Source organism: Pan troglodytes, chromosome 2 (assembly GCF_028858775.2).
Source record: "Pan troglodytes isolate AG18354 chromosome 2, NHGRI_mPanTro3-v2.0_pri, whole genome shotgun sequence".
NCBI classification, from domain to species: domain Eukaryota; kingdom Metazoa; phylum Chordata; class Mammalia; order Primates; family Hominidae; genus Pan; species Pan troglodytes.
In genome coordinates, this window is record NC_086015.1 from 32,095,369 (window position 1) to 32,122,500 (window position 27,132).

The 27,132-nt window shown below is 39.5% G+C and overlaps 2 long non-coding RNA genes across 4 annotated transcripts in view; one reads left to right on the forward strand and one right to left on the reverse strand.

Annotated features, from left to right (window-relative positions):
• Positions 1-27,132, reverse strand: part of LOC129143605 (uncharacterized) — a 115,212-nt gene that overhangs the window by 27,924 nt on the left and 60,156 nt on the right. For both annotated transcript variants that reach the window (XR_010155542.1, XR_010155543.1), the window contains one exon: positions 20,382-20,659. This is a non-coding gene — a long non-coding RNA (uncharacterized LOC129143605). The remainder of the gene's footprint in view (positions 1-20,381; positions 20,660-27,132) is intronic.
• LOC107970593 (uncharacterized) overlaps positions 16,134-27,132 on the forward strand; it is an 11,149-nt gene continuing 150 nt past the window's right edge. The window contains exons 1-6 of one of the 2 annotated variants that reach the window (XR_008547229.1): positions 16,134-16,608; positions 18,984-20,798; positions 22,751-22,883; positions 23,432-23,549; positions 25,890-25,960; positions 26,978-27,132. The exon at positions 26,978-27,132 is cut by the window's right edge and continues 150 nt beyond it. This is a non-coding gene — a long non-coding RNA (uncharacterized LOC107970593). The remainder of the gene's footprint in view (positions 16,609-18,983; positions 20,799-22,750; positions 22,884-23,431; positions 23,550-25,889; positions 25,961-26,977) is intronic. The other variant, XR_001713221.3, reaches the window with a different exon arrangement.

Sequence of the window (27,132 nt, forward strand, 5' to 3'; positions counted from 1 at the left end):
GCCTAGAAGGCAATTGAGAAGGGGAACTGCCTTTAGCAGACCCCAGAAAGTGTGGGACAGTTGCCAGTGATCCCAACTGAGCTGAAGTTTAAAGGGCTAGGTCCAAATTAAAGGTGCAGTGGGGCAGAGAATGCAGTCAGCAGAAACCAAGAGCATCCCCTGGAATGAAGTGAACAAAGGCATGCATAGGCAAGGCAAGACAACGTAAGGTAGGTGGCCATACAGCTGGGAAGGTACAGGCCATGCATCTGGCATACCCATGGAAACCATAGGCAAAAGAGCAGCCACAAGTCTGAGGCCACCAACACCAGCCCTGCCTGAGAGCTCCAAGGATGTGGGGGTGATGTCAGTAGTTTCCATTTTGGCTCCCCAGGAAAGTTGGCCACAAGGCCTTCCTATGGAATCTCTAGGGAGAATTATTTCTAATTTTTAATATTTATGGAAATGCAACCTTCTAAAGAAATGTCTCTCACATAACATCAAGTATAGTGTATTCAGTGAACACGTTTACTTATTTGTAAATTCAGTAAATATTTCTGGAGCCCCTTCTATGGGAGAGATATGATGTTAAGTACATAGGAACTCAATATCAGTTGCTTGATTAGCATTGCCCTCTGAGAATCTTTGCAGCCAATTGCACGAAAACAACATTAAGGGCTATATTTGTTGTTTATTGCCGCAATAATACTGTGTAACAAGAAACTACCAAATCTCAGTGGCATACAACCATAAACGTACATTTTGTTCACAAATCTATGGGTTGGCTGGTGGTTTTGATGATTTGCTCTGGGATCAGCTGGTCTCAAATGAGCTGGCTCATGCATCAGCAGTTAGCTGACAGATTGACAGGTCTAGGATGTCCTCAATGGGGGGACTCAGCTCTGTTCCGTGTGGTCTCCATCCTTTAGCAGGCTGGGCTAGGCTCATTCACATGGTGAAAGGTCCAAGAGACAGAGCGAAAGTACACAAGGCTCAGGCTCAGCGTTTGCAGTGTTCTGTTGACTAAAGCAAGTCACAAGGTCAGCCCAGCTTCAAAGAGTCAAGGAGTGGGGAAATAGAATCTACTTCTTGAGAGGAGGTGCAAAGTCACGTGGCAAACAGCAAGGACAGAGAGAGGGGTAGAGAATTTGGAAACATTTTTGCAATCAATCTATCACAAGGGCTAAATTACTCCTTGGCAGAAGCTACAATGGTGATGAAATAGAAAGTAAAGTGGATGTATATCTCATAAGAAGAGTGAGTATTCCCTTAAAAAGCTGCATGTGTTTTCCACTTAAAGCAGGGGTCCCCACCCCTAGGGCTGCAGACTGGTACTAGTCCCTGGCCTGTTAGGAACCAGGCTGCACAGCAGGAAGTGAGCAGGGGTGAGTGAGCATTACCACCTGAGCTCCGCCTCCTGTCAGATCAGCAGTGGCATTAGATTCTCATAGGAGTACATACCCTATTGTGAACTGCACATGTGGAGGATCTAGGTTGAGTGCACCTTATGAGAATCTAATGCCTGATGATCTGAGGTGGAGCAGTTTCATCCCCAAAACCATCCTTCCAATCCTACCTTCCCGTCTGTGGAAAAATTGTCTTCCAAGAAACCAGTTCCTGGTGCCAAAAATGGTGGGGAACCACTGCTTTAAAGGAATCCATACCTCCAAACAAAGGTCAGATACAAAGAACTAAGTTGATATATGAAATAATAATCAATGAAAGAAATATAAAAACAGTTGCTGAGGTTTCATGAGCTAGAACAAATCTAACTTTAGACTTGAAGATCTGAATCAAATTATTCTGTACAGAAAGATAACATTTCTAAAACTCAACTTGTTTGGGTTGGATACAGAGCAAAATATTGACAGACAAATTAATGAATGTGAATGGCAACATATTTTAGGTAAATATTCTCATTTAGACTGCATGGTTCTAACATTTAAATAGTAATAATCTTTTAAGGACTATGCCTTCTGATTCAGAAAATAAAGTCTCTGCTTTTTGATTGAATATCTAAATTATATAATGAGCCTGGAATATCACATCTTATGCAGTTTTTATGGATGCAAGTGCCTTTTTGTATTGTATGTTTGGTACAAAGACATAGCATTTATTATAGCATGGGAGAATAAAGGTAGAAATCCTTATGAGCATAAAACAGCATGAGAAATGTAATTTTCACTTCCAGCACACTGAAAGATACATTATAAACACTCTTGAAGATGCTGTCAACCACCTATCCAAGAACCAGGATTCCAGAGGGATCAATCTATACATTTTAAAAAGTAATTTTTAACTCGTTAAATAGTACATTTAAAATTCCTGATAAGCAAGACTTTATATTTTGAGGAACAAATTAAAATATATTTATTATTTTTTAATTATAACTTCAACTTCTATTTTAGATTTGGGGGTACATGAGCAGGTTTGTTACATGGGTATATTGCATGATGCTGAGAACCTCTTTTTTTTTTTTTTTTTTTTTACTTCCAGGTTATTTTATTCACATGGCTTGGTGGGGTACAGGCACTCCTGCCAGAGAGACAGGAGCAGGCCTCCCTGCCAGCCCTGGTCAGTCACCCACCTCCCGGCCCTCTTAGGGTTAGTGCTAGTTATCACACACACGACAGCGAGGGGGTAGAGAAAGGAAGGCAGGAAGGGATCCCCATCTGACTAGGGGCTTCAGACAGCCGCAGCCTGAGCCCCCTCCATCCTGGCTGGGCCTGGAGCCCCTGTCTCTGAAAACCCCACGCTGGGCAGCCGCACCTGGAATCCACCCTCTTCCTGGTCCCCACTCCCACTCCGGGCCTTGGGGCTTAGGGACACCCTGGGGAAGCGGAACTTGGGTGACTTCTCTCTGACGGGGGACTTGGGGCCTGCATCGCCCTCCTGCCCCCGAGAGGCTTTAGAAGGGGCCGCCAGGCCTACACGTGGCAAGCGGACCCGGCCCCAGCCCCGGCGACCCGAGGCCCCTTCCCCACTGCCCTCTTCCTCCTCCTCCTCCTCGGGGCTGGGGGAGCCTTCCCCAGTGACCATCTCACTTTGGCTGAAGCCCACTCGGGGCAGCCTGAGTTTGGGGCTCTTGGCCTTCTCACCCTCCTCGGCCCCCTCCTTGGCCCGCGCCAGGCCAAACCTGGGCAGCCGTACCTTGAGCTTGTGTCCGGCCTCTCCCTCCCCCTCTGCCACCTGGTACTCGGCATGGTTGCCCCCGGGTGGCGAGAGCTCCACGTCGGGCAGTGAGAGGCAGAAGGTACGCTCGGCCCCTGGGGGCTGCTCCTCAGCACCCTCGCCCCCCACCCTAGCTCTGGCCCCCAGTGTGGGCAACTTCAGCCTCAGCCCACCCTCGCCTGTGGCCGCCTCGCCCGCCTGTGCCTCTCGGCTTAGCCCCACGTCCAGCTCAAGCTGGGGCACTGTCACGGTGGGCATCTTGAAGACACCCTCACCCACCAGCAGCTCACCACCTGCAACCTGGGCTCCAGGCAGAGACAGGGTCACCTGGGGCACCTGAACCCTGTAGCCTGCTGTGCCGTCTGCTGAAGGGACTGTACTCTGAGCCTGCTGCCCTGGGGTATCTGCCTCCCCAAAGCCGGTCAGCTCCACCTGTGGCAGGGAGATGCCCAGCGGAGGCATCCTCAGCCCCGCCTCATGGCCCTCAGTGACCACCTGCCTGGCTGTGGACACCTTCAGGCCTGACAGCTGCATTCCACTGACGGCCACAGCCCCCTCTGCCCTCCCTTCCTCCTGGGCACCCAGCGTGACCAGCTCCACCTCGGGGATCTTAAGCTGCACAGCGGTGGACTCAGCCTTTTCCTCTGGGCTGGCACGATCACCTTGAACTTCTGCTTCCTTCCCTCGAGCCAGCCCAAAGGAGGGCATCTTCAGCTTGGGCATCTTCACCCTCCCATCCCAGCCCCAGCCCTTGCCCTCCAACTCAGCCATCCCTGGCACTAGTTCTGCTGCCTCAGTGTCCCGGCCTCTGACCCCAAACTTGGGCAGAGCAAACCTGGGCCCCTTGAACTTGAGGTCGGCCCCTGCCACCTCTACCTTGCCTGAGGGCAGGTGGGCATCCAGGCTGAGCTGCGGGATGGACAGATCGAGGGCAGGCAGCAGGCCTGCCTCCCCGGCCCCTTTGGCCTCAGCCTCAGCCCCCACCCGAGCCTTGGGGAGTGAGATGGCAAATTTGGATACCTTCAGCTTGGTAGCTCGCCCAGCCCCCTCAGCCTCTGCCTTAGCCACCTTTGGCCCCGAGAGTCCAAACTTAGGTAAGGAGAACTTGGAAGAGGGCTTGACTTTTGTCTCCATCATCTCCAGCCGCCCTTCCTCAATTTCCACGGCGGGCAGCTGTGGGGTGACAATTTCAACAGAGGGCACTCGGAAGCCCACTTCCCTGACCCCTGCTGCCACCTCGGGGCCGAGAACCTCTTTTTTTAGAGCAAACAACATGTCATGAAATTTTGCTTGGCTTCTTGCACATTTGTTCAAACTTTGCCCCACTCTCCACTTGTAAGAAATAAAAATTATGGAATAAATATTATCTAAAAAGAAATGCTTACACAACTCTTTTCAGGAACAACAGTAAACTGTATTACTGACAGAATCAGCAACTTAATTAAAAGTCTGTTAATGCTGGTGTTAATAAACCTGGCATATTTTCAGTTTAGATTGACACTACTCAAAATGATACTTGGTAATATGTCACAAAATCTGGATGAGAATATTGGCTATATGAATTAAGCTTTGATTACTTGAAAAATCTTAGAGGCTATTACAGATACTCCATAATCATATTGTATTTTTTAATAAATATACTCTACTTAGGAAGCCAAAATGAAGTAATGGGCTGTGTACTATTTACCTTCTGATTAGAGAAAAGTCACCAATACATAATTATTCATGATATTAAAGTTTTAAGTAAACAAACAAATTCATTTTTTTAAGGATGGATATGTGCACTGTTTGGATTTCAAAACTGAATAAGTGGTTTATTACTTTCATTCCTTTTGCAATTACTTACTGAGCTCCCATTATGTGCCCGGAACTTTTGTAGAGGTCGGAGAAATTGTGGAAAAGGAGACAAAGATGTCACGCTCATGTAATTTACATCCTAGAGATTTTATTATTAAATTTTAATGAGCCTTATTAAAGAATGACTAGAACACTGTAGTAACACGATAGCTTGTTGGAAAGCTATGATGATCTAAAATAAAAGTTTTGACAAAGGTTCAAGTATTTCTAAAGAGTTGTGTCAAATAAACCTGTATGTCAGTTAGCACCTCCTTGCCTCTAATGTCCTCAACCGCTAGCAATTCCTATGTTCCAGAAGTTCAAAGTACTATATAAAGTTTCTGAGTTGAGAGAGGGAAATGATGGCTTGTATTCTCAGAGCCAGCGCAAGTTTCAGACCCCTGAATTCTAAAAGTTTCTTCTCTTCTACTCATTTCACTATATGGAACTCAGTCCTGCCTTACTTTCCACAACGATGATGTGCATCATTTCCTAAAACTGCCTGTTTGCACTGCTCTCAAGGCACACTGTCCTGTTTTCTGTTTCTTAAAGGTGCCAAATGACTTCAACTTCAGGGGCCTTTCACTTGCTGTTCCCTCAGCCTGGGATGGGATCCTCCCAGATATCTGCTCAGGTTGCGCCCTCACTGCATCTGGATTACCACTGAAATGCCACTTCCTCTGACCCCCCTATCTAAAGTAACACACATGCACCCTCCCACTCTCTACCTCAATGCCCTACTTTATTTCTCTTTATAATATTTGATAGTAGCTAACATTCTGCATATTTATTTATCTGTTTACCCTCTCTTCCCAACTAGAATATAAGCTCCATGAGATCACAGACCTGGACATAGTCACTGCTGTAACCTCAAAGGCTAGAATATGCTGAGAACATAAAATTTGTTCAATTAATATTTGTCAAGTAAATGAATGAATACAAAAACAAATGAAAATAAGTTTAATAGACTTTCTTGAAAAGTTCTGGGCTAAGATGAAAGAGGAGCTCAAACTACACTAAGGTAAATAAACTTAAAGGGAATTCTAAGCATCCACACTCTCAAAAATGTCCTATGGCCACTCACTTTCCCTTTCCCTTTGAGATGCAAAACAACATATTCCTGCCTTGTTTTACAGCTGAGTTCCTCCCTTCCTTAGAAGTTCCAGCACCAACTCACACCGAGACTCTCTAAGGGCTCACCTTCTTCACAGTCACTTCTTCATGTATTTTTCCAAAGACAGTTCATTCTTGTAGAGAAAATTACTAAGATCTACTATTTAAAAGTTAAAATCTTCTTCACCTCATTGCATGATTAATTAAAAGCAGTGCAAAATCTAATTTTTGAGTTAAACATTTTTCCAGATAGAAACCATTTGTCTGCTTAAGACATGTATGTCAAAGACTATCCTAATTCCATCAAGTGGGACTTTAAACCATATTTACAGCTTGAATTTTTCTGGGGGGAAAAACATATTTAGATGAGTCTAAGATAGTGGGAGCAGTGAATAAGACACCAGGGGATAGAACTGTTGAGTGAGAAGTAGCACAGGGAGTTTCCTTGTAATGATAAAAGAGCTCTGTGTCTTGATTGTGGCTGCATGAATCAATACACAGGATAAAATTACATAGAACCACACACATGCATGCACACGCAGGGAAATGAGTTCATGTAAGAATTGGCAAAGTCTGAATACTACTCAGTTTTGATTTGTATTTTACCAATGTCAGTTTCCTGATTTTGATATTGTACTATAGTTATGCATGATACTGCTATTGGGAGAAGCTGGGTAATGAGTACCCAGGGATCTCTGTATTATTTTTGCAGTTTCCTGTGAGTTGGTATTTGTTTCAAAATAAAAAGTATAAAACAAAACACAAAACCACAATTGAAGTATCTGTGAAGGAAGTTTCAAAAAATCTATTTCAGACCTAAATTGTGATTCCAAATATAAATATATGAACCGTCAAAAATTTTACAAATCTTTTGGAAAAACAGGGCACACAAGGCATGAATGAGAATGAATTGCATATTTTCTTTTCTTACACAACTGTCCAAACTAAAGGCCTTCCTTCACTGAACCTGCGTTTGGTATCATCACATTTCAGGATGCAGAGAAAAGTGTTAGGCCTGGGAAGGGGTTATTCCCATCAATCTACAGGGGTTGGGAAGCCAATTTGTGGCTCTTAGTATCCTGCCTATTGGACATTGGTGTCTTCTATTCTTTGGGGCCAGAGTTGACAAATTTTAGAGGATCATTATATTCATGTGCTGATAATATATTAACCAGCTGTAGTGACAATTGCTGTGATGTAATATAATGTTCTTTGATTATTTTCAAAGCCAAAATTCCCTTTGCCTTATGTGTCTTTAGAAGGATTGGACTTCCCTTAAGAATGCATCTTTCTTGTATGTCAAGAAAGATCAATATTTTAAAGAAAAGTTCTTAACCATCTTACTAGGAGTATGATGACTACACTAGAATGAAGCCCTAATAAATATTTGATCGTATTGTTCAGTGAGATAGAATGCTTCATTTTGTTCATCCTAAATTTGGAATATGTTACCTGTAAACTATAAATGCATCTGGAAGAAGAGAAAGAAATAGATTAGGATGAGAATAAATTGGAAGAAAGGAGAAAAATCCAGACAGTGAAATCCAAATAAGGTCTATATTTTAGTTAACAGTTTATTCAAATATCAATTTCCTGGCTTACACAACATAATATAGTTATATGGCATCTTTGGGTGAAGCTGGGTGAAGGGTGTATGTAAATTATTTATGCAAATTCCTGTGAGTCTTAAACTATTTCAAAATAAAAAATGATTTAAAAAATTAGAAAGCAAAGAAGCTAAAAATACAGGGTAACTCCCAACACCCACAAATTAATTTACTGAAAAAAGCTTCATATACTGCCCTTAGCTACAGATGGCCAGTGACTCCAAAGCAGATTTTACAGTAATAACATCTATTATCTTTTACTGGCTTCTTATTAAGAGCCAAACACTATGCTAAATGCTTTATACACATTTTATTTAATCTCCACAACAACCCACTCATGGGATCAGTTAATCTTCCAAAGAGCTATTATTCTCATCTTCACCGTACCAACAAAGAAACCAAGATTTATACAGGTTAATTTTCCAAAGCCATGTAGCCAATAAGTGATGGGAGTAGGAATTGGAGCCAGTCTCTGTGACTTTGAACTTCATGTGCTTTGTGGCACAAGGGACTTAACTTCTTTCCTTCCTTTCTTTTACTAAGATTAATTTTGTATTACCTTTAATTGGCACATAATAACTATACACATTTATGGGATACAGTGTGATATTTCAATACCTGTATACAATGTGTAATGATCAAAATCAGGGTAATTAGTACATTACCTCAAACAATGATCACTTTTTGGAGTTGGGAACATTAAAAATCCTCTCTTCTAGCTATTTGAAAATATAAACTAAATAATAACTGTTAATGATAGTCACCCTACTGTGCTGTAGAAAAATTAGAACTAATTCCTCCTACCTAGCTATAATGTTCTATCCATTAACCAGTCTCTCCCTATCTCCCTCCCTGCATCCTTCCCTACCTCTAGTAATTACTATTATATTCTCTATTTGTGTGCGATCAACTTATTCAGCTTCCATATAGGAGTGAGAAGATGTGGTATTTATCTTACCCATGCCTGGCTTATTTTACTTAACATAATGTCTTCCATGCTCATCCATGTTGCCACAAATAACAGGATTTCATTCCTTTTTTTTAGTGACCATACTTTCTTGATACCTACCCAGTGGCTTAGATAAAGAAAGTAGAATTATTTTGTTTTCCTATGGAGAATATACAGATTTAATCAGACAGGCTCTAGCAAATCCTCATTTCCTTACATAGGCCCAGGGAGGGAGAAGGCAATGCCCCCTTTGAAGAAAGTGGTCACAGATGGTTCCTTCCTCATAGGTTTCTCTCCTTTGTGTCCTATGGACATAATACACTGCCCATAGCTCACAGGACCATGAATTCATAATGTAACATAGACTACCAACTCTGTTGTTGAGGCTGCTAAGTCTGAAGTTTGGTTGACTCTGATGCACATCAAATTGGGGTCCTGAGTTCAAAATAAGAACAGTCCAGCTGCTTATGATATGGAATGGTGTGGGAACTCTGCCCAGCTGTAGTGCTCAGTATTAGGTGGTTATTAAGTAACTCAGTTATATCTTCCTTTGAGGAATTTTGAATACTAAACACACAAAGAGAAACAGATGCAGCAGAGCGAATCAGAAACAGGAAAAAGCAAGTCCTGAGAATAGCGTTGTCTTCAGGCAAAAGGTCAATGACCACAAGCTGCTGAGAGAATGGCTAGATTTTTAAAGATACTCCTGAGTCATAAATTGCAATTATTGATGCTCCAAGTTTCCAAAGGTCTGATTATGTCATTTTTTCTAGTTTTCCTTACTTTTTGTAAATCCTCACCTATTTTGGTTTTATAAATAGGAGTTTCTCTGCAATTGGAGAAACAGAGAGAGAAGTTCCTTGCAGTTAAGAAATAGAAATCAAAAGAACATACTTCTGTATAAAATTCTTAAATATTTTTCACAATCAAAATAGTATTGTGTCCAAGATTATAAAATCATACATTTGTTTTCACACAAAGCAACTGTTTTAACTTTTTTTGAAACTATTTCAAACATAAATTATAAGAATAGTACAAAGAGACTTTACCTAGATTGACCCATTGTTAACATTTTGCCACACTTGCCTGATCATTCTTGCTTTAACTGTATATATGCATACTGATTTTTCTGAACCATTTGAGAATAAATTGCCAATATCATTCCCTATTACCCCTTAATCATCATTATTTATTTCTTAACAGTATTATTTTCACTTAAGCACGATGTAGTTATTGTATTTAAAAAATTTAACATTGATACAATATAGATATTAGATAATATAGATATTAGTTTTAGATAATATCTAATCTATAGTAAATATCTCAGTTTCACTAACTGTCCCAATATGTCTTTATAGGAAACTTTTCTGGTTCAGTATCCAGTCTAAAACCACACACTGCGTTTAGTTGTCCTATTTTTTAGGGCGCCTGTAATCTGTAACGGTTTCCCAGCCTTCCCTCTTCTTTCATGATATTGACATTTTTAAGATTACAGACAATTTCTTTCATAGTGCACTCTCAACTTTTGGCTTGTCTGATGTTTTCTCATGATTAGACTCAAGTTTTTTTTGGCAGGAGCACTATATGTGCAATTTCCTTCTTCGTGCATCACATAAGAGGCATATGAAGTAAGCTTGAAAATCACCACTGTTGCAACCTTCATGGTAATATTTGACCCAGACAAGAATTATCAGTGGATGCTAAGTTAGTGTGTAAAAATTTGATGAGAAACAGAATATTTACACAATCTCAAAGTATCTCCTTATAAATACTTACTAATCTTAAAAAAAGAAATAGTTTTGCAACGGAGAAAGATGGTAGATACCACCTTAGCAAAGTGATCAGAATCATATATTCTTAAAGATAATAACTAAGTACATAGCATATTCCTTGAATATGTTTCTCGTTCTATTTTGTATCATCTACATGGAAAATTACATACAGAAATGAAAACTAAACAAGAAGAGATAGTAAGACAAAATACAGCAGCAAAGAAATAGCACCTTCCTTTCACATAAATCCTAAGTAAATGGATCTTATAAGGTGAGATATTTCTACATTAAGTTTCTAGACTAACTAGAAAATAAGTACCTGGAAGTCTGCCTGATAAATTTCAAAACCAGAAAGGGCATGCATCTGACTCCTATGTTCTTCATTTGTAATAACACTTGTAGCCCCAGGGATGGGAAGGGGGCTAAGATGTGATATTCAGAAACTATTGGGTTTCTGAGCAAAGGTACTATGTGGGTCTTAAAGAGAAAAAGGAAAACAAAGACAGCCAGAAGACCTGTAATTAATAGCTGTACCTGCAAAACCAAAAGACTTGAAAAGAGCATGGAAAGATCTGCTGGTCACATTTCCATTTCAAGCAGAAATAGCATACAGCACTGTTCAATAAATACTTACCATCTTTTATGTGCCAAACAATGGGATACCCTTGGGAATCCAAACATTTAAAAAATATCAACCCTTTCCCCTAGATTTTACCCTTTAGGAGGGAGAGTGAATTGGAAGCATTTGGCTGGGGGAAAGCCAATATTATAGGCACTGTGATGAGAAAAGTCGAGAGTCCAAGACTATGAAGTATTCAAAACGCCTTCATAGAGCAGGTAATGGTTGATCTGGCCTATTGGGGAAATTCATAGCAGTTCAATGTGGCTAAAGAATTACTCTTCTCATGACACTTCTTGAGCAATTATTATGAGGCTTTGTCCTAATCAATTTGCACACGTTAATCCATGTAACTCATAGCAATTGAGGAGATAGATGCTATTATTATCTCTCCATTTTACAAATGAAAGTGCTAGAGGAGTGGGATGAAGTGTTGTGCTTAAAGTTTTAATCAGGAGTCAAATTATGGAAAGATACATGTCCTATACTAAAAGGTTTGAAGTTTATCCTACAGTCTGTAGGATAAAATGTATTGTAGATGTTTTAGAACAGAAGTGACATGTTTAGATTTGCATTTTAGAAATTTATTCTGGCAGCTGTGTGAATGGTGAATTAGAGTTAGGCAAGACTGGGAAAAAAAGGAGCCAACAAGAAAAGAGAGGAGACAATTACAGTAGTCCTATAGAACAAGAAGAGGACATAAACTATGGCAGAAGAAGAGGGCTAGAGAGGATGGTTTGATAACAAAAGTTGTATCAGTGGGATTCATGATTGATAGGAATTCCAATAAAGGAATTTACAATTTTTCCCAGGATCTAGTTTAGTCTATTAAATGGTTTCTAGTGCAACTGATTGAGTCTAAGTTTATTGGTCCAGTGCCCACATATGGTCATTAGCTTGGATTAATCTCTCTGGTCACAGACCACACCACTTATCAGACTTCAATTATAAGGGGCACTGGGTGACACCGGATGTTTCTGGACAAATCACTGCCTCTGATAGGGAGGAACATCCAAAATACATATTAAAATGTAAGCAGGTCTGTCAGATCAGTAGAATCACCTTATTATATGGAGTGCAGTGCATGTCAGAAACTTCAGGGGAAGTGTTGAACACAACTTATTTCTGCATGTCTTGTGAGCCATGCACTCTCCAACCTTTTCCCAGAATATCATTTCAAAGATTTTTGTATAATGAAAATCCTTGGAAGATGGAGATCATATCTCCCTCCAGGGCAAAGGGTAGGTTTGCTTATAGCTTTGGAAGCCAATATCTTCCTCCAAAGTAAAGGGCTGATATGTTTATTGGCCAGCAAAAATAAATTCACGTTCCCTAAGCTCAGGGCTGCTCTCCTGTAACACAACCTACTGCATCCGTCTAGGCCCGTATTGCCCTTGTGGGACTTAAGGACAAAGAGAACAGGTCAAATATGCAGATACTCATGCTGCCTGCTGTGCCGTGCATAATAAAGTCCTCTGTCTCTGACCCAGAGAGTCTCATGTTTTCTACCAGCATCCATGAAATTGTGGCAGGCTAACTTATTGAGGTTTTAAGGAGGTTAACATCATGGACACTTTACAGTACTTGCTAGAAAGTTACTCAAGATTCCTAATTGTGGCACACTCAGTGTGAAAGAGTGACCAAACTAAATAGTTATTGAGCTTAACAAATTGTACAGTCTTTTCTGTAAACCTTTGCTGAAACCATATCCCCATACGAGTCCAGAATCTTGCCTAAGATGTAAATAAACTCACTTTCTTGGTGATTGATTTCAATTTTCGTAATTTTTTAATAGAAGTGATAATGAGCAAGTTTGACCTGTCAAAAAACCCTCACAGAAAAACAGGAAATGATGGCAATTCTCAGATGTCTATTTCAGTATTCACTAGTGGAGACTGTTCTTCTTTTCTAAAGGAACAAATTCCCTGGGGGTCTGAAGATGACTTAGAAAGTGCACAAATAACTTACCTTGAGATTAAATGTACAATGGCTGTTATCTGAAATGAATTTCCTTTGAATTTCAGCTAATATACAGAGGTGCTAAGCAGGGAGGCTTGTTCTTAGACTTATTTAACCATATTATGCGTGTGGCAGGATGGTGGCAACTGAGACTGGATCTTAAGAATGTTGGAAACATCAGTGAGTTGATTCTGGAAAAACTGTCACTTAAAAGTTATAAAGCTCTTCTACCTTTTGTGAGGTAGAGACTAGAATTTATTTTTGAAGCTGTTTGACTTTTTGTTTGGGGAAAATGACACACATGTAGAGAAAGATTTATGAAATGCAAATATTTGAGAAGGGCAGTTCCAAAAGCCACACTGTTCTGAGAAATGATGTAAAACCTTATTTTTATAGTGATTACAATGCATCTCTTAGATTATATTGTATAAATAATTGAAAATGTTTGTTTTTTGGAGCAGGTTTAGGTTTACAGAAACAATGACCAGAAAATACAGAGTTTCTGTATGTCCTTTCACCCCTCCACAGACAGTTTCCTCTATTGTTAACATCTTGCATTAGTATGGGACATTTGTGACAATTGATGAGCTAATATCGATACATTAACTAAAGTCTACAGTTTACATTAAGTTCATTCTTATTGTTGCACATTCTTTGGATTTTGGCAAATATACAATGACATGCATCCACCATTACAGTATCATACAGAATAGTCTTACTGCCCTAAAATTTCCCTGTGTTCTACCTATTCATCCCTCACTCCTCCCATCCCAGCTTCTGGCAACCACTGGCTTTTTTACTATCTCCATTGTTTTGCCTTTTTCAGAACGTCGTATATTTGATATGATACAATAGATAGCCTTTTCAGATTGGCTTCTTTCACTTAGCATTATCCACTTAAATTTCCTCCATGTCTTTATGTGGTTCATTAGCTTGCTTATTTATTTATTTATTTATTTATTTATTTATTTATTTATTGAGACAGAGTCTTGCTCTGTCACTCAGGCTGGAGTGCAGTGGCATGATCTTGGCTCATTGCAATTTCCGCCTCCCAGGTTCAAGTGATTCTCCTGCCTCAGCCTCCCGAGTAGCTGGGATCACAAGTGCCCGCCACCATGCCCAGCTAATTTTTGTACTTTTAGTAGAGACAGGGTTTCACCATGTTGGCCAGGCTCGAACCCCTGACCTCAGGTGATTCGCCCACCTCAGCCTCTCAAAGTGCTGGGATTACAGGCGTGAGCCACTGCATCTGGCCTATTTATTTATTTATTTATTTATTTATTTATTTATTTATATTTCCTGAAGGACACCTTGATTGCTTCCAAATTTTGATGATTATGAATAAAGCTGCTATAAACATCCATATGAAGGGTTTTGTGTGGATGTAAGTCTTCACTTCATTTGGGTGAATACTAAGGAGTATGACTACTGGAGCCTATGCTTAATTTTGTAAGAAACTACCAAACTACTTTTAAAGTGGCTATATATTTTGCATTCACAACAGGTAATTTTTTTTTTAAGGTATTGATTTAGACTGTCTTCTATCTGTATTTTCCTTAGGAGGTGTGTGTGTGTGTGTGTGTTTTCAAACAATTATTCCTAAAGGATTAGGACAAGAGATTCCAAGACAGCTAAAAGATATTGTAATAGGCAGAATAATGCCCCGCACAAAGTGGCTGTGCCAGAATCTGTGAATATGCTATGTTATGGCACATGTAAGGCAGAATCAAGATTGCAGTTGAAATTAAGGTTGATAATTAGATGACCTTAAAATAAAGAGATTATCTTAGATTATTTGGGTGGGCCAAATGTAACCACAAGGGTCCTTTAAATGTGGAAGAGAGAGTCAGAGTTACAGTGATGCAGCGTGAGAAAACAGGGGGCTTTGAAGAGGAAAGTGAGCCACAAGCCGAGCAACACAGGCAGCTTCCAGAAGCTGGAAAAGGCAAAGAAAGAGATTACCCTCTAGAACCCACCAACACCTGGTTCTTAGCTCAGAGAAATCCATTTTGGACTTCTGACCTCCGGAACTGAAAGATAATAAATTTGTGTTGTTTTAAGTGTAAATTTATAGTTTGTTACTACAGATATGTAGCCTAATCTTCCTATCATCTCGAACTGGGGGAGAGATTTTGAAAAGGGTCTAGGTTGGACTGTTCATGACCCACATGTAATTCCAAGATTGAATGACTCAGAATTGAAAACATATGTCTACATAAAAACTTGTACACAAATGTTCATAGGAGCACTATTCACAATAACTAAAAAGTAGAAATAACCCAAATGTTTATTAGCTGATGAGTGGATGAAAAAATGTGGTGTATCCATACAATTGAATATTATTCAGTCATAAAAAATAATAAAGTGCAGATACATGTTACAGCATGGATGAACCTGAAGACATTGTGCGAACGAGCCTGGTTGAAAAAGGTCACAAACAGTAGGATTTCACTTATATGAAATGTCCAGAATAGGCAAATTCATAGAGACAGAAAGTGGTTGGAAGAAGCTGAAAGTAGGGAGTTATAAATGGGGAGTGACTGCTAATTGAGTATAGGGGATTTTTTGGGGATGATTAAATGTTCTAAAATTAGATAATGGTAATGATTGCACAACTTCGTGAATATACTAAAAACTACTAAATTATATATGCTAAAAGGGTGAATTGTATGATGTATGAATTATATCCCATTCTATCTCAATAAAGCCATTATTAATTTAGAAAACCCCCACATTTTTTGAAATGTATTAATGATCAGTTACTGAGTTCTGATGTGAGTTGGTAACAGGATTTTCTCTGGGAGAAATGAACAAAGGAATTTCTCACTTGTAATCATTTGGGAGGCAGGTCTTGGACTGTTGTGAAAGAAAAACTGTTTTCACTTTTCTGACCTTCAGGTTATCGGGAGCTTAGATTCTGGATGTGTCAGTCAATTTAAGTTAAGGTATATCACATAAATACCAAATAAAACAAAACAAAAACTAAATTAGAGACTCTTAATAGCACAAGTTTATTCCCTGCTCATCCTTTATGTCATCACAGGTCATCAGGGGACTCTATTCCTTGTCTTTTTCCCTAGAACTTGGATTGATGGTACAGCCATCATTCCAAAAATTGTTTAGCTCACAGCAGAGGGGTCAAGCTCTTGAGTTCTTACAGTGACAATTACATGCTTTAGCCTGCGTGAGTTACAAGTTACTTTTACTCAGTGGCCATAGCTAGCTGCATCCTCCACCCAACCAAAGGTAGTCAGGTAGTGCAATATTACCATTGCCCAGAAGAGTACAAATTGGAAACATTTGGGGAATAACACCAAAGACTACAGTTGTAGGCTGAATAATAGCTCACAAAGATATCAGGTTCTAATCCTTGGAATCTGTAAATGTTACATTATTGGAAAAGAGTCTTTGCCAATGTGATTAAGCTAAGGATCTTAAGAGTGGGAGATCATCGAATTAGGCCCTAAATGACACAGTATGCATCTTTATAAAAGGAAGGCAGAGAGAGATTTGACACAGGCAGAAGGGGAGGAGGCAATGTGACCATGGAGGTAGAGACTGGAGTCAGGCAGTGATACAGTTGGTCACCAGAAGCTGAAAGAGGTAAGAAATTTTCCCCTAGCGCCTCCAGAGGGAATGGAGACCTGCTGATACCTTGATTTCCGCCCAGTGAAATCTGATTTTGGACTTCCAGTTTCTAGAACAGTGAGAGACTATATTTGTGTTGTTGTAAGCCACCAAACTTGTAGTACTTTGTTACAGCAGCCACAGGAAGCTAATATAACTGTCATATTAGATATGGTAGCTGTGTTTTGGGTACTTTATTTAGGACAACTAAATTCATTCCTTTTACATAGTCATATGTCCATAACCACACTAAAGCCAAGCAAAAGAGCTAAAGAAAGAGGAACCCAATAGTGACCCACAATCAAAAAACTTAAACCTGTGAACTCACAGGACTGACAGAATCAAACCAGTCACTTTTCACTGGAATCACACTGCACTATCCTCCAGACCTTAGGAAACTCTCACTGAAGGTTATGGTGCTGTCTTTACTAAAAATAAGAAGGTGGCCTAAAATCGACAAGAAGAGAACAGCAATAATTATATTGCCTTGGCCTGTGGTCAGAGCAAGTCAGTTGGCTGAAATGACAAATGACAACCATTTTGGATCTTGGAACATATAGGCATTCCTCAAGTATTCCTTGAAATAATTGGGAAAGAAAACATTGTCAACATACGGATTTCCTGATGTCTGTCAAGCAAAATGGAATTCAAGCTGTACTGGCTTGGGATATTTAAAGGAAGTGTGACATTATAATAAACTTAAATTTTTAAATAGAGGTGCCCTTGGAGAAACATTTAGCACTATTAATTCATTATACTAATGAAAAACCAAAGCTCACAGGAATTGTTAGAGCCTCAGTTTCTCCATCTTTAAAATAGAAAGTTTGACAAGACCATCTTAAGTAATTCAATTCTTAAAGACTTGGGACTCTATAAATTAACTTGATAACTAGCTCTAGCATTCAATATTGGAAAGAAATCCAAAGTAGACCTGGATACTTTAAAATTGTGCATATGAGATAAAATTAGCATGCTTTTTAATTTTTTCTTTTTTCTTTCTTTCTTTCTTTCTTTTTTTTTTTTTTTTAAGAGTGCAGCGGTATGGCTGACTGCATCCTCAAACTCCTGGGCTCAAGCAATCCTCCTGCTTCAGCTTCCTGAGTAGCTGGGACTACAGGTGTGCATCAGCATGCCTGGGTGATTTTTGCATTTTTTTTTTTAGATATGGGGTCTTTCTCTGTTGCCCAGGCTGGTCTCCAACTCCTGGGCTCAAACAATCCTCCCACCTCAGCCTCCCAAAGCATTGGGATCACAGCATAAGCCACCACACCTGGCCTCATAAGCAGTTTTCTTTCTTCTCAGGAATGTTTCTGGGGTCAAAAGTGATTATTACAGAAGTAATAATCATCATTAAGGATGGTTTAATGCTAAATATAAAGTGGCAAATTACTAAAAAAAAAAAGCTTATGAAAATATGCCTTGGAACATTTTGGTAAATAGTGGATGAGCAAGGGAGTGAGTGGGCAAATAACATTTTTAAAAATCTCGAAAACAAAAGTATATAGTCATAGTCTTTCATCTAAAGTGCTTTAGAAAATATGGCTCTACCTCCAAAATACGTATAAATCTGATCACTTACCACCTTCACCGTTTCATGTTGATCTAACCACCATCATTTCTTGCCTGTGTTATTTCAAAGTCTTAAACGGTTCCCTGTTTCCACTCAAGCCCTATAGTCTATTCTTAATACCACAGCCAGAGGGATCCTTTAAAAATGTATCAGATTGTCACTCCTTTGCTTAAACGTCCCTTCACCCAAATAGCTTCCCATCTCATGCAGATTAAAGCTAAAGTCCTTCCAATGCTTACAAGTCTCCTCTGAGCTGGCTGCCCACTACCTCATTAGCTCATTCCTACCACTCTCCTCACTCACTGGCTTTGGTCTAATCACACAGGCCACTTCTATTCTTCAAACACACCATGCAAGCTCTCACCTCAGAGCATTTACATTTCTTGTCCCTCTGCCCAAATGCTCTTTCAAGTCACATAGTGGCATGACTCCCTCCCTCATTTCCTTTATTCCTGCTTAAATGTCACTTTTTCCTTATGGTCTTCCCTGATCACCTTATGTAAAACAGCAACAATAACCCCTCCCCAGCTTGGCACTCTCTATTTCTCCTCACTTAGCTTTTTCTCCATTGTGCTAATCATCAAATGAAATGCATTCACTTGTGAATATGTTCATTGTCTGTCGCTTTCTGTTAAAATGGATATAAGAACTGTGTTTTATTCACTGCTGTATCCCTAGAGCTTAGAACAAAGTCTAGGACAAAAGGGATACTCCATAAATATTTGTTGAATGAATAAATGAATGCAACTTATTTATTTGTTTGTTTGTTTGTTTGAGACAGGTCTTGCTCTGTCGCCCAGGCTGGACTGCAGTGGTGCAATCATGACTCACTGCAGCCTCGATCTCTACAGCTCAGTTGATTCTCCCACTTCAGCCTCCTGAATAGCTGGGACTACAGGCACGTGCCACCACATCAGGCTAATTTTTAAATTTTTTTGTGGTGACAGGGTCTTCCTATGTTGCACAGGCTGGTCTTGAACTCCTGATTTCAACAGATCCTCCCACCTTGGCCTCCCAAAGCATTGGGATTATAGGCATGAGCCACCATGCCTGGCCACTAATGCAGTTTAAATATTAGGAATTTGTTATATAATATTACAAGAAGTTAAGAGGTAATTTTCCACAAGTCTGTCTCAGTTGTTCAATGGTGTCATCAAAGACCTTCCACTATGCCATCTTCAGGGTGCTGGCTCCTGTCATATGGGTTGCTTCAAGGTTGCAAAATGGCTGCTGCAGTTCTAACCATCACAGTCACTCACAAATATTTGCATGCAATCATTCAGTTAGTAAGTAAATTTTATGAGACAGTACTAAATACCAGGCATTATTGTAAGCATGGGAACATAACCATAAACAAAACTGAGGAAGTCACTACTCTCATGAACTCTCATGGGAACATAACCATAAACAAAACTAAGGAAGTCACTACTCTCATGTACTCTCAGCCTGAGCCGGGCTGGAGTACAGTGGCACAATCACAACTCACTGCAGCTGTGACCTCCCAGGCTCAAGCCATCCTCTTGCCCCAGTCTGCCAAGTAGCTGGAATTGCAGGTGTGCACCATCCTGCCTGGCTAACTTTTGTGTTTTTTGTAGAGACGAGGTCCCACTATTTTGACCAAGCTGATCTGGAACTCCTGGGCTCAAGCAATCTGCCCACCTCAGCCTCTCAAAGTGCTGGGATTTCAAGCATGAGCCACCATACCTGGCCCTTTTTATATAACTTTTAATCATGAAGAAAAATATTTCTCTGAAGCCACCAAACTTCCTTCATGGGCCAGCATTATGTCACATGACTAACCCTCCTTATAAAGGAAGCTGGGAAAGCAAGTCTCCAAAATTCTCGGCCTCTGTCATGACAGGTGGTCATGATAGAGGAAAGAAGAAGTAAAGGGAACAGCTGCCCAAGAGGCAACCAACAATATTTGCTACAAATCATGCTAAGCATAGGTAGTCATTCAGTATCTGCTTTTTGATAAAGCATTAAGGTTGACAATTATTGCCCTGTGGCTGAAATTTAATATTTCTCTCTGAAAGTTTTTGCTTTCTAAGTTTCTGTCACTTATTCTAACAGCCTTAATCATGCAGCAGCTCCAACATTCTAACAAACATGCTTTGGAAATTCACCAAGAAATGCTGGCTTGCTCCCAGGACTAAGTGATGGCATTTAATTTGCTCACCTGGAAAGAAGGACAATTCCAGAAAAGACCATTTCTTCTTGTATTACTTATTGGTCAACCAGCAACCTTTAAGCCAAAGCTGTGAATATATATAATCTGTCAGCCTTCTCTATGTGTTCTTCAGGACCAAGCCTCAGTTTCAAACTTCTTTTGTCCAGTGTAACTGCAAGACCCACTTTAGACTCTTCACTTCGCTTCTCCGTGGGCAATAAAGCAGCAGTTCCATCACCATTGTCCAAACAGCAAATGAGAAGTGATGTTTCAATAGAAGCTACTGTCTGGAAAAGAAGAGAAAGAGGCAGCTTTTCTGACAGAGCCGTTCACACTTTTCCTGCACAGCTGGGAGACATTAGCTGAATTTCCCCAGACTGGTCTGCTTTCTGGCATGGTAAATTAAAAACCCTGAGAGCCTCCAAGGTAAGCTGGATTTCTATCATACACATTTAGCAGCTAAATCACCAAAAGTCACTTTTGAAAATTCACGCAAAGCTGCATCTTTACCCAAGGTCAAGAGTTCAGCAGAAGTTAGCACAAAGGGGATTGTGGGCAGGAGGCAAGAAAAGGGAGAGAAAATATCGATAGATTATCTCTGTTCAAAAGCTGCTTTTATTTTGAGGAACTTTGTGCTCAGAAAAGTAGATAGAAGATAGTCCTGCAATAAATAGTATAGGACATATATGAAAAGAATAAATAATATTTCAATGTATGTCAATTTCCATTTCTGCCACCATATTAAGGAGATGGGAAGAGCATTAAAAGAGCCATAGGCCCATTGCAGTGGTTCATGCCTGTAATTCCAGCACTTTGGGAGGCCAATGTGGGAGGATCACCTGAGGTCAGGAGTTTGAGACCAGCCTGGCCAACATAGTGAAACTCCATCTCTATTAAAAATACAAAAACTTAGCCAGGTGTGGTGTTGGGCACCTGTAATCCCAGCTACTTGGGAGGCTGAGGCAGAAGAATTGCTTGAACCTAGGAGGTGGAGATTGCAGTGGGCCAAGGTCATTCCACTGCACTCCAGCCTGGGTGACAGAGCGAGACTCTGTCTCAAAAAAAAAAAAAAAAAAAAAAAAAAAGCTAGATTTTGGTCCCACATCATGACTAATTAACAGTGAGATTTTGAACATGTCATTTAGCTATGGGGCTCAAAGTCCTATCTCCTTCACTTTATGGGAATTTAGTTATGAAAAATTCTATTTCCCCAGGTATTTTGTGATCTATTATCAGCTTTTGATTCCATAGATAAGGACAATCTCTGGGCTTTTTGTTTACATTCTGCCTTATTCCACAAGGAATCTCAGGCTGCTCTGTGGGCCAACTTACATGACTTTGGTGTAGATCTCAGATTTTAAATGTTTATCTAAATCAATATGGCAACACCAGAATGGATTTTGAAAGAGTCAATTCTAATTTTAAATGGCTTAAAACCAGACTGCACCTAAACATTTTTATTTATAATTTTTGCCTAAATAATTTATTCTGGCTCAAAAGATCTGTATATTTTCTCCTATATATGCCCCAACATATAGATAAACATAGAGACAAGCATCCTTCCCTATGCTGATGATGTAATCTTACTATTATAAGAATATCCTCAACAAGAATGGAACCTGCTGGCAAATTGCCAATTTGAATTTAAAGAAAAAAAGAATCTTATCACAAAGAGACCATACTTCTTGCATTTAGATCTGTGGTTTCTCTATTTTCTGAACAGGGTATCTCTGGGGCAGGGCTAAAGAGAAAGAGAAGAGGCAAGTGGTTGTGGCTCCAGCCTCACCCCACCCCGAAAGAGGAGTGTTTTTGTTTGGTCATGTGTTTATTTATTAGACTTCTACACAAATGTTATTCAAAAAAAGGAACTCACTGATTTAAAAAAAATCTGATCTAGGTGAAAAGAGGCAAAATCAGGAGCCACTGGAGTGAATCTTGCCCATGGAATTTTTTGTCCTGTAATACATCATTAAAATGTTTAGATATGTTGCCAATATTTAATTATTTTACATAAAAATTCTGGATTTCTGGGTCTCTTGACAATTGGGGAGGACTGGAAACACTGAGATGCATTCCCACACAACAATGAACTGGAGCTGTGTATTAGCTGCCCAGCTTTAGAAAGTCACACACTTTCTAATTCACTATGTCCCCGCTACTCCCTAGTTTTTATCCACCTAATTGTATTCACACATTTATTTCACTTGTCTCACACTTGGGGGAATTCTGGGAGGTGGCCCTAATCTACATGTATCTCAACACCAGTACATTCTGGTATGTTGACTGGGATGTGCTCCTACTTAAAATTAAACTTCTGAGTTGGCCACATTGAGTCTATGGGACAGGATTCAGTAGCTTCAACAAAGCGTTTGTTTCAGCATTTGAACAGATCCATGGACTTTGCTCTGCCTTAGCTGCTTTGAAGCATTTTATGAAGAGGAACTGGTTCCATCTGGGCATAACTTCAAGTGGAACTAGGAGGCCGTCAGTTTTCTCATAATCTCTAAAGAGGTATGATTGCAAATCTGCCTTTAAACAACAGCTCAGAGCTTCTTCACCCATCTACGCTGTACAGCAATCTCAGACAGAATCGTAGTCAAGAGGAGACATACTGGAAAATTGTCTAAAGCAGTGCTTTTCAAACTTGTTTTTACTACACCATGCAGTAAGGGATGTATTCAGCCACAGGTATACACACTTCCACATGCACGCACACACACTCATATACACACACACGAGTTTTATGTTACAGTACTTACCCTTAATACAAATACTCTATTTGTATACATGTACATATGAATACATATGAAATCTATTTTTTCATTCCTTAAAGTGCTGTTGGTAACCTACTATCTAGATCTCACAAATTCTCGGTCATAATTTGCGGTTTGGAAAACATAGGTTTAAAGAACATGCTGTTAATTCATCTCCTAGATTTTTAAAGTTCTCTCTTCATATTAGCTAAATTATAAAAACATGCCTATATGATATTATTTTAGTTCTCTATGGACCTGCATCTCTGAATTATGAACTAATATATTACCCTTACTTTTCATCAGGTGCTGTGATAAGAAACGGCCATTTTCTTGCCAAGTGTCCCTTGTAGGGCAATATTCCTTTATAGTGTGACATACTGTGTTCCTCTTGGAGTTCAAGAAAAGTTGATTTTCCTGACTGGTATGTAATCTTCTACTAGATAATCATTATTGAATAACATCTTTTATTTCCCATTTTACCGTAACTGTTAGCAAACTTAAAACTTTAGTACTTGCCTGTTGTAGCTTTTCTTCACCTAGATTCTCTAGTCTGATTATTTCTTTCTCCATGTCTGCAATCTAACTGCCTTTGCTTTCATCAGTTCTCATCTAAATTACTACAATAGTTTCTAGCCACTTTCCCTGCCTCCTCTCATTCTAATCCTTATTCCACACTGCTGTGGAATGATTTTTCTAAGACACAAATGTGATGACCTAAAGAGAAAAGATTATTCCCCTGCTTCAAATTCTTCCATGGACCTCCTTGAACATCAGTTTCAAGTGCTGTGGCTTGCACATAAGGATTTTTTTGGAAACTAGGTTCGATAAATATTGCTTATGTAATATTAACATTTGTAATTCTCAAAAAACTTTGATAGAAAAAAGAAAAACATCTAAAGGGCCAATAAACAATGTTGATCAAATGATTGTGATATGATTTTTGGTATGTGCATACGGAAGTTTAAAAATGATGCCTATATATCTAAGAATATTCTTAACTATTCAACGAAAGAGAAAAGTCTACATATGGATCTTAAACTAGCAACTCAAAAGCCAGATTCATCCCTCGTTTAGCTTGTCATGAACAATGTTTTAGATATTGGATATCTTTACATGGGCACCTGGTTTCTAGTTCACTACTCTCAAGCTTCCTACACATAGTTCATCACATTCATTTTAGTTAGCTGCCAGATCCCTAGTGGCTTCAGAATTTATCATATTTGTTAGAAAGTTGCAAGGTTCAAGAGAGGTTTTCTCACCATAATCTGTTCTTCTCCCAAATGTTGGTTTTGCTTCTGCTTTTTGTATCCTTTCCAGGTTTGATTCTAAAAGTATCTGAAATCCTAAAGATAACAGAGTTGTCTTCCTATCAGTTCAGGGAAAAAGAAAAACAAATAATACCTTAAGTAAAGTTTTTGAAAAAGGCGTCTCTGATGAAGTGGCATTTAAGCTGAGAAATGAAGAATGAGGAGGAATGGGCTATGCAAAGCAACAAAGGATGTTCTAAGAGAGGTAACAGCAAGGGCAAAGGGCCTGAGACAGGAAAGAGGATAGTGTGTTAGGTCAATGTGAGCTGGACTTAGTAAGAAACAGAAAGAACTGGTAGCATGTTAAAAAACATTGCCAAGGTTGGGAACATGAAGCACTCCATAGGCCATGATAAGGAGTCTAGATTTTGTTCAACATGCAACAGGAACCCTTCAATACTTTTGGGTAAGGAGTAATTGGTATGATTTCAGTTTTTAAAAGATTATTCTGCTGCCATGCAGAGAATGGCTTGTACAGGGCTAATAAAGGAAGCTAGGAGACCTTCTAGGAGGCTACTGCAATAGAATAGGTGAAGGATGATGGTGGCTTGAGCTAGGTGACAGCGGTGGAGGTGGAAAAAGTAGATGGACTTGACATATATTCTGGAATATAAATTGTAGGAATTGCTGATTGGCTACATGTGAAGGTGATATTTAAAAAAGGACTAATTTCAGGACCATTTCCCTGGTTTCAGGTATTATTAACTGAGTGGATGATGGTAACATTTACCATGAGAAAACTGAGGAAGGATGAAGGTGTATGGCAACTGTGGCCAGGGAGCAGGGGACAGCCATGGCTAAGCATTTTATTCTAAGCATGTTCAGTCTGAAATCTATCAGTCATCAGATAGATGGGATTTAGAGGAGAAGTTCTAGTCTCGAAACACAGATTTTACAACAGATAAAGACAATTTTGAACCTTAGTCAGAGAGTATAAATAGGAAAACAAAGGGAGGAACTCAATCCAAGATCAGTGAAACTACAACAGTAAGAGTTGGAGTAAAGGAGGGAGAGCCAGCAAATACTACTGAGAAAGCGCAGCTAAAAAAGAAAGAAGAAAACAAGAAGACTCTGGTGCCACCAAAACCATCTAGAAGGAAAAGTTTTTAATCTTACTGAATGATGCTGAAAAGTTAAGGTAAGATCTGCATAGGATTTTGCAAACTGAAGGTGGTTGGTGAGTAGTAGAATGGAAGCCAAATAGAAAGGGGTTGAGGAGAAAACGTTAAGTGAAAAACTGGTGATGGCATATGTAGGGATAAGCTGAGCTTCTCAATGAGTAGCTTTGCATATCTGCGTGGGCTCCTTGGGTAGCTTAAAGCATTATGAAAATATGAAGTTGCAGAACATGGTTTTACTATGTATTTACTATGAGAGTGCCTTTCAGTTTGAAGTCACGTTTTCTCTTGATTCAGTTGCTGCTAATGTTTTTCATCCAGCTATTCTTTTCAAAGACAGTTTTACAACTTGGCTGAGATCATTCTGCTTGTCGATACACTTCAGGGCCTGAGGTTATCTCAAGATGGTATGTTGGAGTCTGTACAAGTTTCATTTATTTAAAACTTGGACTTGGTAAAAGAATCTCATGAGATTTAACACCTCGCTCCCCTGGCAGGCTTGGGGAGGGGGAAAAAAATCATACACAGCAAGTATCATTTACACCATTCTAACACATTCATAGCACTCTTACCAAATCCTAACGAAGGAAGAAAGAATGTACATGCAATAGGGAAGTTTGATAAATGAGAACTATACGGTTATTTTAAGAATGTATAAACAAATGAGAAAGGGAAAGATACTGACTAAAATAAACAATGTTCTTTTTTTATCTTGAAGAGATATAAGTATTTAGAATGTCAAGATCTAAAAATAAAGTGGATTCTGTACCTCTAAACAAGAGAAAATACTATCATTTTGTACCTTTCAGTATCTAAGCAGCTATTCTCTTCTCTGAAAATGATGCATGAATCACACTGGCCAGTAGAGTTGTAATGGTTAGACTCTTAATATTCCTCATTTTAGAAATTTGGATCTAGCCAGAACATTGCAATTTATCTAAACGCAAATTAAGTCCATTTTAAGATAAGAGAAGAAATTTGTATCTTGATCCTCTGACTACCCTATTGTAGAATCACAGGAACTTCAACTGGAAGAAATCCTAGACATATCTAATCCAAGTTCCTACCTAAAGAACAGAGGTCATCCCAATTCTGCATGAAAATCTTCATGATGGGGCATTCACTACCTCATAGAGATTTTGAGCAGATCTCATTAATAGCAAGTTTGCTGTTATTTCACTAATAATGTCCTCCGTACACGCATCACAAAAAGTCTCTCCATTAAAATGCTTCTTCTTCAGTGCAAATAAAGATGACAAATAATTGTTATCATTTTTGAATGTTTACATGCCATGGAAATTATTTCACGTTTCTTCCCACTTAATATTTACAGTAATATTCTGAGATGTACAAGAGGGCAGGTCTCCAGATGACAGATCATGTTGGCTGACCCAGATCTTCCCTCTCTTGCATGTAATTCTCAGGCAGAATGTACCGAGAATTCAACATCCTGAGATAAGGAGGAAATGCCCAGAACAACCCAAACTGTGTCCTCGTTTCTCCTAGAACAAGATGTTCTGCAATGCTTGAGCTCAGCGTGCCAAATGTCACCCAGGGTATATAAACCCAGGGCAGCATG